The sequence below is a fragment of the Bos javanicus genome, chromosome 4, assembly GCF_032452875.1.
Source record: "Bos javanicus breed banteng chromosome 4, ARS-OSU_banteng_1.0, whole genome shotgun sequence".
Lineage (NCBI taxonomy): Eukaryota > Metazoa > Chordata > Mammalia > Artiodactyla > Bovidae > Bos > Bos javanicus.
Window position 1 is genome coordinate 111,946,186 of NC_083871.1, and position 14,262 is coordinate 111,960,447.

At 38.0% G+C, this 14,262-nt stretch overlaps 1 protein-coding gene across 1 annotated transcript in view; it reads left to right on the forward strand.

Annotated features, from left to right (window-relative positions):
* CNTNAP2 (contactin associated protein 2) overlaps positions 1–14,262 on the forward strand; it is a 2,325,186-nt gene that overhangs the window by 1,786,058 nt on the left and 524,866 nt on the right. The gene's annotated exons all lie outside the window — the stretch shown is intronic.

The following is a 14,262-nucleotide window of genomic DNA, read 5'->3' on the forward strand; positions in this document are numbered from 1 at the left end:
GTTATGTCTGACTCTTTGGGACCCCATGGACTGTAGCCCACCAGGCTCCTCTGTCCATGGGATACTCCAGGCAAGAATACTGGAGTGGTTGCCACACCCTTCTCTAGAGGATCTTCCCAACCCAGGGATCAAACCTGGGTCTCTGTGTCTCCTACACTTGCAGAGGCAGATTTTTTTACCAGTGGTGCCACCTGGAAGCCCGACAAAACAGTTTAAGTCATAAATCAAGCTAATTCAGAAATTAAAAATTATAAAAACACAGTTCACACTGATCAACCTTATAATTCTTTAATATTTCTAAAATACACACTTTTTTTCATGTCATATATGCCACACAACATGCTTGGTGTGTTAAATGCATAGCTCATTTGCTCTTCACTACCATGGAGGTAGACAGAAGATTATTCCCATTTTACTGAAAATGATGTTAACATCCCGATGAAATAATTCACCAAAGGTCAAACAGCTGGAAACTGGCCAGCCCCCCATTAGGGGGGCTGGATTCCCAGGTGGCTCAATGGTAAAGAATCCATCTGCCAATGCAGGAGACACAGGAGACGAGGGTTCGATCCCTGGGTCTGGAACATCCTCTGGAAGAAGAAATGGCAACCCAGTGCAGTATTCTTGCCTGGGAAATCCCGTGGACAGAGGAGCCTGGAGGGCTACAGTCCATGGGGTCTCAAAGAATCAGACACGACTGAACGACTAAGCATGCACAATTAGGGGAGAGTATTTCCCTGATATTTTATAAGAAACAAAAGAAACACAAGCGATAAGTTCACTGGTGGATTTTGAATAAAATTTTGATAAAGACAAGTTGTTATGGATACATAAATAGTACAGGCTGTTCTCAGATGGAAGAAGGACTATCTGGATGATCCCACAGAATGCTGGATTTATCTCCACATCTGTATATTAATAATACTGTGTGTGTGTTTGTGTGTGTGTGTGCACGCGTATGCACACAGTCATATCTGACTCTTTGCAACCCCATGAACTATAACCCACTAGGCTCCTCCGTCCATGGAATTTTCCAGGCAAGAGTGCTGGAGTTGGTTGCAATTTCCTAGTCCAGGGGATCTTCCCAACTCAGGGATTGAACCCGCATCTCCTGCATTGGCAGGTGGATTCTTTACCACTAGCTCCACCTTTACATCAATAATACTGTTACTTCGAATAGCTGTGGTAACTACACTCATCTCTGAGGGCAAGGGGAAGACAATAATTTTAACAATTTTAAAATAATTTTTGAATACTTAAATATTTTACTTCCATGCCAAATATTTTCTGGTGAAAATTTGGCCCGCCTGGATTCTAAAAGGCATTTGAGCTTCAAACTTTATTTAATAGTAGGAAAACATAACTGAATATTTAATTTCCTGAAATGGTTCCAAATTATAGAAACACAGAGAAAGCTTAAGTACCAGGGAACAAAAATTTTCAGAATTGGTAAGGATTCGTAATTCATACACACAACACTAAACCTTTAAGTGAATAACTGTGCTGTTGGCAGTTTGAAAGAAATGTTAATTTTATTTATATTTTTAAATAATGCATTCAAAGTCAAAGGAGCCTTAAACATCTCTGTATTAAAGATCATGTATCACATCAGTGACGTCAGGCTCCAGCTAAATCTTCTGAGAAGTATATTAAATTGGGATGATAATTGTTCAGTAAAATTTGTCCTCAAAGTATAGTAAATATGATTGATTTAATATATCATTGAGATTCTGCTGCAAAAACGGCATGAAACAGCAACATTCTGTTGCTATTTTATAACTTGTGTTTTTCTAAAGTGACCATTAGCATAATACAGTCACATCGTTAATGACAGTCTGCACAGATGAAATATTTCAAAGCCAGTATTACATTTTCATCAAGTAAATGACCATGTGTTTCAATAAACACAATTATGAATGTTAATATACCAACAGATTGAGTAATTTGATTTTTCAGCATGAGTGTTTATAGGGGGAAACAAATTAATCATATTTTAGGTAACACTTAGGAATTCAAACTTTTAAAAGAACATAATCTGTTTTCACCACAACTGTTCTTTGCTGAGCAGGAATCACGGTTGTGTTTCTGTGTGCCTTCTGGATAGCGATTGGCAGACTTTTCCTGAAAGAGTCAGATAATTGTTACCTAGGCTTTGCCAGCAGTAACTCTCTGCAGTATCTACTAAACTTATCACTGTAGGTGCACGGAGCACAGAAAATACATAAAGGGATGGACATGGCTGTTTTCCAATAAAAGGGGGGAAAAACAGATTGTGGTTCTGACTGTCCCCTTCTGAGATCATCTTGTCATTAAGTAAATAGCCGATGTAGCAGTGTTCTCATTGTAGGGCCAGAGAAGGTGGAGTGAATCATAATCTTTGTTGCCATAAAGATCCACGGGCTCCTAATTGCAGAATAGAAACATCCAAGGAAATCTGCTTCCCCTGCCTGTGCCAGCAGCGTGGGCCATTCCTGAGTGAGCAGCTCTCTACCCTCACATCCCTGCTCTTTTTACACCCCACATCCCACCCACTTCTACTAGGAGGTCATATCCATCGTCAATAAGGCAAGAAAGATGTGTGCCATCACTTTACTCGAGTCCCTTTTATCTGTAGGCACACATTTGGCATTAGGATGATGGCATGGAAACTTAGAAGAGTCAGCTGTGATAACCTTGCAGAATCAAACTGATGGGCTGTTTCAGCCTGCAATAACAACTTAATTATCACCTACCACCAGGGGAGAAAGTCTGATGGAAAAAGGCAACATTTAACACTATTAAAGATTAACCCTTAGGTAAGCACAAAGAAATGTTTCTATTTTCACTTTTAACAACAATACTTCAAAAATAATACATTTTTCTGACTTTTTAAGACTGTTCTGAGAACAGATTAACCTTTACCTGACAATATATCTTGAACATTATAAGGACCAATTTCTGGATTCCTTTTTTGCAGCATAGCTGCAAATGTAGATAGTGGGAGAACTACTTATCCTTGTGTGGGTCCCAAGATATAATTTCTTGAAATAACCCACATCATGATCAATTGTTTAGCCTTCTTTAGTCTTTTGGTCTTTTAGTCTTTTCGGTTTGCCTTTTTGTTAATTCCATGAATTCCAGCATGAAGAGATATAGACATAAGGCTTTAGGTTAACATCACAAAGCTGAACTTTCTGTAGCATTAACTGGTGAATTAATTAATTAATACAACAAAGTGGAGTTCTCCACTGGAGCGTCTGTATGCTTGCCACCAGTTGTCTGAATTCTATCCCCAAGACCCGAACTGTTTTCTGTCACACTAATAAATGGTATCTTCTTACCAGGGTCTGTCTACTCTTCCCATTTGCAAACTGAAATTATGCAGGATGATGATAAATTTTCTGTATCATTTCAAAACTCTGTTAGGATGTCTTGAAAAGTTATGACTCATTAATCTGTGAGTGATATAGCAACATCATTAGATGGAAAAGAACATATAGCTACCCTTCTTTCTCTAAACTTCTCATTCATGTTGACTCTTAACAAAGTTTCAGATACTTTAAAATTAAAAATTTTATCCTCTAATGTTGAGATTGAGTAGCCTATATGGTGACTTTCTTGTGGATCACATTTTTTTTTTGGCTGAGACTTTCTGTTTTTCATTTACAAAGCATGTTTGTAATTGCTCATTGAAGCATTCTTAAAACAGCTGCTTTAAAATCTTTACAGATAACCCTTAACACCCCTGTCATCTCAGTGTTGGGATCTTTTGATATTCTTTTTATTTTCTTCTTCAATTTGAGATCCTCTTATTTCTTGGAATGATGAGCCATTTTTTACTGAAATGTAGACATTTTGGTAATTGTGAGACCATGGATTTGATGCTGTCATCTTTTCTGTACTTTTATTTTTCTTTTACTCCAACTTCCACCCCTTTAAACTGAAACTCAAGTAGAACTAGAAAAAAGTCGAACATTGGTTCACAGATAGAGCATGGCACCTCATGTGTCACATTTAAATTCTCCAAGGAGGAGAGGCTTGCGTTACAGTGACTTTCTCATTCTCAGGGGTAGTGAGGCTACGATACCACCCCACTTCCACTTGCTGTCTTCCAACGTCACTTATTTTCTGAAGTACCAAAGCAGCCCCACCAGTTTCCAGACCATCACTCTCCGATAATATGCAACCTTAATTCATTAGTGAAGACAACTGGGGAGGACTCAAGTTTGAATTTAGGAATCACCAAAGTACTGTTTTGAAAGAAATGCAAGCTTATTGACTTCAGTTGTAGGCATAATTCAAAATCATGGATAGAACAAAGGAAATGCCTTAGAGAGCCTATTTTAAAGCATAGAGCTGACCCATTTGTACATTAGCAGAAAGTAATGTGCTTTACATCCTTAAAAATAGCTTGTTTTCTTGAGTAGATTGACCACTGCTTTTAAAAACGTATTTATTTATTCCCTTGACAAAGCTCAAGTAAATTTCAACAAAACCTGTTTCTGAGTTTTCACAAATTCTAAAGTAGTGGAATCCAATTTAGAAGCTTGAATATATGTGATATTTCCACTTAAAAAGCATAAATTAAGCTGCTTTGTACCATGAGCACTAGACTCTGATTTGGCACAATTGTTCTATGATCTGAAATCTGCTATGACTATTTTCTGGGTGAGTCATTTCCCATAAAATTTAATAGTCTGTATTACCTGATGGTTTGAGTTTATGATCTGTAAATACTGTGCCTTTAGTTCTTTGAATATTTATTTTTTTTTATAGTTAACTTGGACTTTGAATAAGCATCTGGTTGTACAAAGTGTGCTTCCTGATACCAAAGACTGAAAACACTCTACACATTTTAACATAATCTCATTGAACATGTTTATGCTTAAACGTGACTGAGAGTTACAAAGTTTGACTTAGAGTAATACAGTAATAGAGTAGTTGAACATGTTTATGCTTAAACGTGACTGAGAGTTACAAAGTTTGACTTAGAGTAATACAATAATAAGACCTGGAAACTAAGAAAACCTAAGACGGTCTTGTAGAAAACTTGGCTCATTGTTTTACAAATGACATTTGAAACTTAGAGGACAATTGGAGCTTGGAGCAAATGGTAAATCAAAGATAGTTTAGATCGGTTACACACACTGTGCAAGATGTTTCTGTGTTGATAGCTTGTATCCCTACCCTCAGATCGATTTGGCAATTTTACCAGCTAATTCTTATATTTACGATTCATAAAATACGAATTTGTTTCCTTTTACTGAGGGTAAGTGAAGTATGGGTAGAGAAGGGCTGCTCTTATTTCACCTCGAAGCACAACAATATGAATTCCTAGTAAATTTTTGAAAATAAATGTTACTTGTTTTTTGAAAGCAGAGGCAGTAGTATATTTTTTTAACTTTATAAAAATTTAGAAGTTGATGATTCATTATCACCCTCTCTGTACTAGAGTACTGAGCCAATTAAAAAAGAGACAGAAATCAAAACATCAGTTTAGAGTGTATTCTTCTGGGCTACAGTCTCTTTAAGTCCTACTTTTTACTAAAACACGTAAAGTGATCAAAGCACCAACTGCATGCTCACAACGTTTAGAAAACATAAAAAACCCCAGCTGCCGTTAATGTTACATTCTTAGGACAAGACAATAGGCATTGTCCATAGTTCACATGACTGTTGAGTACTCAAACTGTGGTTGTTGTGACAGATATTTTCTTTTATTGATGGATAATTGATTTAACATGTATTAATTCCTGTTATACAGCAAAGTAATTCAGTTATACACAATATATATATATTCTTTTTTATGTTATTTTCCATTATGATGTATCAAGGATATTGAATAGAGTTCCCTGTACTATTTAGGAGGACCTTGCTGTTTATCCATTCCATATTAATAGTTTGCATCTGCTAATCCCAACCTCCCAGTCCGTCCCTCCTCCCACCTTCCTTGGCAACCATGAGTCTTTTCTTTGTCTGCGAGTTTGTCAGTTTCATAGATAAGCTCACTTGTGTCCTATTGTAGATTCCACGTGTAAGTGACATCATGCAGTATTTGTCATTCTCTTTCTGACTCTCATCACTTAGTATGATAATCCCCGGGTCCACTCATGTTGCTGCAAATGACACTATTCCATTCTTTCTTATGCTGAATAACATTCCATTCTGCCTACACGTACCACGTCTTTATCCATGCATCTGTCGATGGACATTTAGGCTGTTTCCAAGTCTTGGCTATTGTGCATAGTGCTGCTATGAACACGGTCGGGGCGGGGGCGGGGGGGGCGGCATTTATCTTTTGGAATCTTAGTTTTGTCTGGGTAAATGCCCAGAAGTGGGATTGCTAGATTATATGGCAACTCTGTTTTTAGTTTTTGGGGGAAACCTCCATAATGTTTTCCATAGTGGCTGCATCAACTTACATTCCCAGCAATAGTGTAGGAGAGTTCCCTTCTGTCCATACCCACTCCAGCATTTGTTATTTGTAGACTTTTTTAATGATCCCTTTTGACTGGTGTGAAATGGTATCTCACTGTGGTTTTGGTTTGCATTTCTCTAATAATTAGCAATGTTGAGCATCTTTTCATATGCTTGTCAACCATCTGTATGTCTTCTTTGGAGAAATATCTACTTAGGTGTTCTGCCTATTTTTTGGTCGGGTTATTTTGTTATTTTTGTTTAGTTGTATCAGCTGTTTCTATATTTTGGAAATTAAGCCTTTGTTGGTTGCATTGTTTGCAGGTATTTTCTGCCATTTAATTAGACTGTCTTTTCATTTTGTTGATGGTTTCCTTTGCTGTGCAAAAACTTGGAAGTTTGATTAAGTCCTATTTTTTATTTTTGTTTTTATTTCTATTGCCTTAGGAAATGACCTAAGAAAACATTAATATCATTTATATGACAGAGTTTTGCCTATGATATCCTTTAGGAATATTATGGTATTATGTCTTGTATGTCACCTTTTAAGCCATTTCGAGTTTATTTTTATATATGGTGTGAGGGTGTGTTCTACCTCCATTGCATTATATGTAGCCATCCAACTTTCCTAAGTGGTTCCAAATGGTCCCAAGACCACTTGCTGAAGAGACTGTCTTTTTCCCATTGTATATTCTTGCTTCCTTTATCGAAGGTTGATTGGCCATAGGTATGTGGGTTTATTTCTGGGCTCTCTATTCTATTTTATTGACCCATATGTCTGCCTTGATCCTAATATCACAGTGTTTTGATTACTTTGCAGTGTTATCTGAAGCCTGGGAAGGGATATGCCTCCTGCTTTGTTCTTTTTCCTCAGGCTTGCTTTGGCAATTCTGGGCCTTTTATGGTTTCATATAAATTTTAGGATTATTTGCTCTAGTTCTGTGAAAAATGTCATGGGAAAAAATTTGATGGAATCATGCTAAATCTGTAGATTGCCTTGGGTAGTATGGCCCATTTTAATAATATTGATTCTCCCAATAGAAGAGTATGGGTTATCTTTGCATTCCTTTGACTAATCTTTAATTTCCTTTATTAACGTTTTATAGTTTTCAGCATACAAGTCTTTCACCTCTTTGGTCAGGCTTATCCCCAAGTGTTTTATTTTTTTTTTAATGTGAAATAATTATTTTGTATACAAGGAGATAAATATTAAATTAAAATTTTAATTCACTTAAAAATATTTTTTTAATTTGACTATGAAAGAATTTTGAATTACAAATGTGGCTCTTGTCTTATTTCTGTGAAACTCACTCTAGTTGGTGGAGACTTAACTGTGTCTAAGGGAAAGAGAATAGACTAAAAAGAGTGGAGAAGAAGAGAAATTCTGGCTGTGGGCTTCCCTGGAAGCTGACTAGTCCAGGCTACTCCATGTCCCTACATAACTTACGAACTGAACTGGAAGAAATCTCCCCTCAGGAGATTACTCCTTCTGCCAGGAGTCAGCTCCTTCAAAACTGAGCCTTTCAAAGCTCTGACTGGCATCGTTGCCTCATACTTCTCCCAGAAACTTGCTTTCTTGAAGCATATACTTTCTCCAGGCTTTGGTGAACATTAACTATTCAGATTGCCGTATAAAATCCCCCTTTGCCATCTATCTTCCTACTGAAGCATGACGTTGCTTTCCCTGGAAAGAAAAATGTGAAAAATGAAACACCTGCCTATACTCAGTCTTCCAAAAATCTTACACTCACAGTCTGTCAGAGATGACAGAGAAGACTGGGCCTCTGATATTTGAAAAGACATTCTGCCCATGCTGATTCGAACATGGTCCTTTTCTAACAGAGATCCTACCCTCTCTATATGGGCTATGAAACCCCCACAGAAGTGATATTGCCTCTCTAATCCAGACTCCCTGGGAGAAAGTCTCTCATCCTAAATAAAGAATGCCTTCTCTGTCCTATATCCAAGCTCTGCTTGATAGTTGGAGGTCCAAGAAACCATCTGGATCCCTAAGATAAATGGTTTTCCTTGCTAAATCAAGGCATGACCTGGTACATTGCTCAGTTCTTCAACTGAGCTCAGCCTGGGTGAGGTCCTGCTGCCTCCTGCTCAGTCATGGTTCTTAACCTTGACTGCACGTTGGAAACACCTGAATAAATTTAAAAAGAAACAGAGCTTAGGGCTTAGGCCATACTAACTCCAGGAGCATCTCAGCTGCTAAGCAGGGGACCTGAAAAAGAGGTTGGCTTATCAGAGGACTCACTTAATGGTTCCATATATATATTTGTTATCCCTGATTATCTTGGTGAGGCTTCCTAGGTGGTGCTAGTGGTAAAGAACCTGCCTACCAATGCAGAAGACTTAAGAGATGCCGGTTCAATCCCTGGATCAGGAAGATACCCTGGAGGAGAGCGTGGCAGCCCACTCCAGTATTCTTGCCTGGAGAATCCCGTGGACAGAGGAGCCTGGTAGGCTGCAGTCCATGGGGTTGCAGAGAGTCGGACACGACTGAAGCGACTGAGCAGCAGTAGCTTTATTCTGGTTAAATTCCTTGAAGTCTGCCGCTAAAATAAAACTATGAAAAGGTCAAAAGAGATGCTTCCTATGTTTTGACATTAAATTGCACAATTTTTTTCCTAATATATGGGATTGTTACCCCTGTGGCTGTGTGATATCCATGTTAATGTTATTGTTTTACTATGTTTGAAATTCAGTCTTAAAATGCATTATCTCTAGTCTAAGGTTGAAACAGTCAGGTATCATATTGTTTAGATATTGCATTGCTGATGGCAACAGGCTTCAAATGTTATGCACTTAATTTGAAACTATTTGCACTTTTACAAAATTACTATAATCGTGACTCTGAATTTTCATAGATCGTGTTATCAGAAGGAACCTGATAGCTTTTAGGACTAAATGACTGAGTAGGGCTGATTTTGTAAGAGCCAGAATTGGTCAGACAACAAATGACCGAGAACTTGACACTGTGGGTAGAAGTTCTGCACTTGTTGGTGCCTACTATTAATTAAGAGCAGGGATCTTAAGGATTAACATGGATATTTGCCTCTAAGAAGCAAAGCCCACCTATCATTTAGAGCCTAAAGTTCAAAAATAAAGCTCTGACACAATGCACTTGAACTTGAATAGAGTAAAACCAGACAGAACTCTAGAAACATCAGTGAATCTCTAATGCAGATGTACATCTCTCAGGAAACTGTCATCCACAGTTTATGTTCTAGCAACAGTGTTTTGCATCCGATGCAGACAGTTACTGTACCTGTTAGTAACATTTAAAACACATGAGTCACAGCAAGAACGTGCGCAATGTGGATTCCCTTCAGAGACCTGACTCTGAGAAATCCTTCCAGCTTTGACTGCACAATACAAAACCTTTAAAACTCAATTCTGTGCTCATTTCTGACCCAAGTCGCTCAGTCATGTATGACTCTTTGTGACCCCATTGACTGCAGCATGCCAGGCCTCCCTGTCCATCCCCAACTCCCAGAGCCTACTCAAACTCATGCCCATCGAGTCAGTGACGCCATCCAACCATCTCATCCTCTGTCATCCCCTTCTCCTCCTGCTTTCAGTCTTTCCTAACATCAGGGTCTTTTCCAGTGAGTCAGTTCTTCATATCAGGTGGCCAAAGTATTGGAGTTTCAGCTTCAGCATCAGTCCTTCCAATGAATATTCAGGACTGATTTCCTTGAGGATTGACTGGTTTGATCCCCTTGCAGTCTGAGGGACTCTCTGACCCAGATCCATTGAACTAATGAGGTATTGCTTTCAAGGACAAAGAATAGACATTAATTAAAACAAAAATACTCCCCACATGAAAACAAGGGCTTTCTAGTACTGATGTTTCTGTTTACTTAGAGTAGAAGAACTCTTCAAGAAGAAAACTAGATGTTGCTGAAGTGTATTTTAACAAGTTCTTGGGTACATTGGTTAGATTGTGCTGTGCTGTGCTTAGTCACTCAGTCATGTCTGACTCTTTGCGACCCCCATGTTCTATAGCCTGCCATGCTAGCCTGTCCATAGGGATTCTCCAGGCAAGAATGGTAGAGTGGGTAGCCTATCCCTTCTCCAGGGGACCTTCCTGACCTGAGAATCAAACCGGGGTCTCCTGCATTGCAGGCAGACTCTTTACCAGCTGAGCCACCAGGGAAGTCCATGGGTTAGAGTGCATCCCCTTTAAGTGGTAGGTGGGATTCCTTATCCCTGGAACCTGGGGGTGTGTTCTTATTTGGCAAGTGCAGTAGTCACGTTAAGGTCACACTGGAGTGCGAGCTGCAGTGCCCTGAGTGGTGTTCTTACAAGAAGAAGGAATTTGGACACAAACCCTTGGGGAGTGCCCTCACTATCTGAGGACAAAGGCAGAGACTGGAGTGATGGATCCACAAGACAGAACACTGTGGGTACCTACCTGTCAGCCACGGGGAGCTGGGAGAGACTGGGGAGATCCCCCGGAGCCTCCCCAGGGAGGGTGCAGTCCTGTGGACACCATAATCTGAGACTGCTAGACTCCAGAACTGAGGGAACATAAATTTCTGGTGTTTCAAACCACCCAGTTTGTGGTCGTTTGTGACGGCAGCCCCAGCAAACTACACCTCTGGGTTATATCCAAACTTCTTACCTCTTCAAAAACCAATCTGCATCCTTAAGAGAGTATAAGATAAAATGTAAATTCACAAATTACTCAGACTGCCCTCCCACTCTTTGGAACTAGTCCTGGGTTTGTATTATCCTTATAAATGCTGTAAGATTACTTTTTAAACCATATGTTCCCAAGAAGGAGGCAAGTTTCTGCATTAACAATACGTAACTTTGTAACAATTAGCCATCTGTTTATAATACTGTTAGGGATTGACAGCATCTCAATGGAAGCCGGGAAAGCAACAGAAATATTATATCTGCCAAGTTCTAGTCATTTGTTATCTTACATTGTAATTTGTTGTCTCCAGAGATCACTAAGGAGAGAAAGAATCATGCCATGCTACAAAATAAACTTTGTAAAGCAGGTAGTTTAATAGCAAATTAATGATGTGTTGAGAAGATCAAGACAAGATTTTTTAAAAGTACAATCATAATTTCTGTGGTGCAGCCAACAACACAAGCTTGAAAGGTTTCTCAAGAGAAGGTAATATTTATTTTCCCCAGAGAGCTATTTTAAAACTGGAGGATAAGTTATCCTAAGATGACTTTTCTCAATGCCAGTTTAAAAAAATATATATTGCTAGAGTTCAGATATTCAGATATCTGCTAGAGTTCAGATATCCCTAGCTTGCTGCCATTCTTGATATCATGTGGTAAAGTCTAAATTCTTTCAATCTCATCTCTTGGCTCTATGACTGGTTTCACAGAATGTGTTAATCCAATGGGACCTCTTTTTAAGAAGAAAGTAGCTTCAAATAAAATTCACAAAAAGTAAAACAAAGTCAATAGCAAGCATTGCCTGTACTATTGGCTACAATATTATTTATATTACAATAAAACAATTTTAAATATTTTAAAATTATTTTAAATATTTAATTAAGATAAATAATTAAATTATCTTAATAAATTAAGATAATTAATTAAACCACCAATATTAAATATTAAATAATATTAAATATTAAATATTGGTGGTTTAATTATCTTAATTAAACCACCAATATACTTATACAATATTATTCATACAAAAATGAATTTTGTATGTTATATGATAAAAAGCCTTGTGGATCTCACTCTTACCCATATACATACAATATATATGTTATGAACTCATTGTAATATACAAAATATATACATATGAGAATGTGTATTTTTAGATATAGATTACAAGAGAGCTTTATTTTAAATCCTCATAGAAAGTGAAGTGAAAGTGAAGTTGCTCAGTCATGTCCGACTCTTTGCAACCCCATGGACTGCAGCCTACCAGGCTCCTCCCTCCATGGGATTCTCCAGGCGGGAGTACTGGAGTGGGTTGCCATTTCTTTCTCCAGGGGATCTTCCCGACCCAGGGATCGAACCCAGGTCTCCTGCATTCCAGTCAGACGCTTTAACCTCTGAGCCACCAGGGAAGCCCTCATAAGATAGATTTAATATCTGAGAATTCTCCATCTAGAGTTCATGTTTGCTCAGCCTGAATGAAAAGCCTATATATGTTACCTCTAGAATCACTGTCTTTACCATGATAGAGGATGATAACAAGCGACAAGTCTGGGTGAGAGATAGTGACCCATTGTTTCTTTGTTACAGATATCACTAAAGCAGAAAAGACTGATCACAACTTGTTTGCATTAGCCTGTTAATCTGAACTTCTCCTTTGTCACCCCAGGTGCTAGCCTTATAATTGCTCCATTCTATATCAACCAGGCTCCTTCTATTTGTGATCAAGATTTGCACCTCACCTAATCAAAAGAGCATTCTATTGCAAGAAAGAGCTAAATTTTTAATCCCAAAGGACATTCCAAAACAATGTGGATTATCAAGTCATGAGCCTGTTCTTCCAGCAGATACTTATTCATCTACTTTGTATGAAGCTTTATGTTATATATGTTACAAAGGAAGGTCCAGGTCATATCTATAAATGGTTCATAGCATAAAAGGGCAGAGAACTTGTGCATAAATGAATACAAAATAAGATTATAGCTAGGTCTCCATGATTGCTCATTTACATAGGCATTCAATAAATCCACTGAAAATTTACTACATGTCAATTTTGTCCTGAAGGCTTATGATGCATATTGAACAAGAATTAGACAGCCACCAACCTCACAGAGTTTGCAATCCAATTGAGGAACAAGATAATTAAACCACAAGCTATATTATAAAATCATAAGGACAATGGGAGATGAATTCTCAAATACTAAGGGAGGCCATAGCTAGGGCTCCAAGCCCAATCCGTAGAGTCCAGAAGAAATTTCACAAAAGTAGCATATAAGTTAAGACATAAAGGATGGGAGGTAGCCAGCATAGAATTATGTGGTGATGCAGATATAACCGATCACCAGTGAAATTGTTTTCAACAAACCACTTCAAGACCGCCTTAGAAACTAGAACTATCCTTCTGGCCTAACTACCATCAGAAAAGATATTATGTAGCCAATCATGAATTTAGAATGTCTGATATACCACTGTGATTATTATAGTAGAGGTTTAAAATGAAACTAGGGAAACATAAAAACAAGAAATTTACCTGAATCAAGAAGTTGAATAATTTCATGAAATCAAAATGTAATCTCAATCAAAGCTTCCCATAAAAAAGGAGATCCTTTTGGCATAACATATATCCTACCATGCCTCACCCTCTTTAGCAGTATTTTCAATATGAGCATCAATTCCAGTAATATAATCATTAGCTTTTTATAGCAATTTCAATTGTTCTCCCAGAATGCCTGTATATTTAGTTTGTACTATAACTCAATGGGAGCCCTCTGAAATCACAAAATAAGTGTGCTATAATATGCACCTTTTGATTCTACAATATTGCATCCTGACAGTTTATCATTTGTTATAATCTCCTACGATATAGTTCTTTACTGATTCTGTAATACTTAAGAGGGAGGCTGAAAGGTAGTCTTACATGAGAACTTCCTACAAATGCAGTACTTCAGCTTCAGATGTTTATAACTGGGCCCCCCTTCATGTAGCACTCAGTGGGAACCATGAGTAGAAAACTGTTCAGTAAAAAATTGTTAAATGTCTCTGGGATCACTCTTTAATGAAAGAAAAATATTTTTTAATGTTTTAATATTATTAAAAGGTGAAAGTGAAAAGTGAAAGTCACTCAGTCGTGTCCAACTCTTTGTGAGTCCATGGACTGTAGCCCTCCAGGCTCCTCTGTCCATGGAATTCTCCAGGCAAGAACACTGGAGTGGGTAG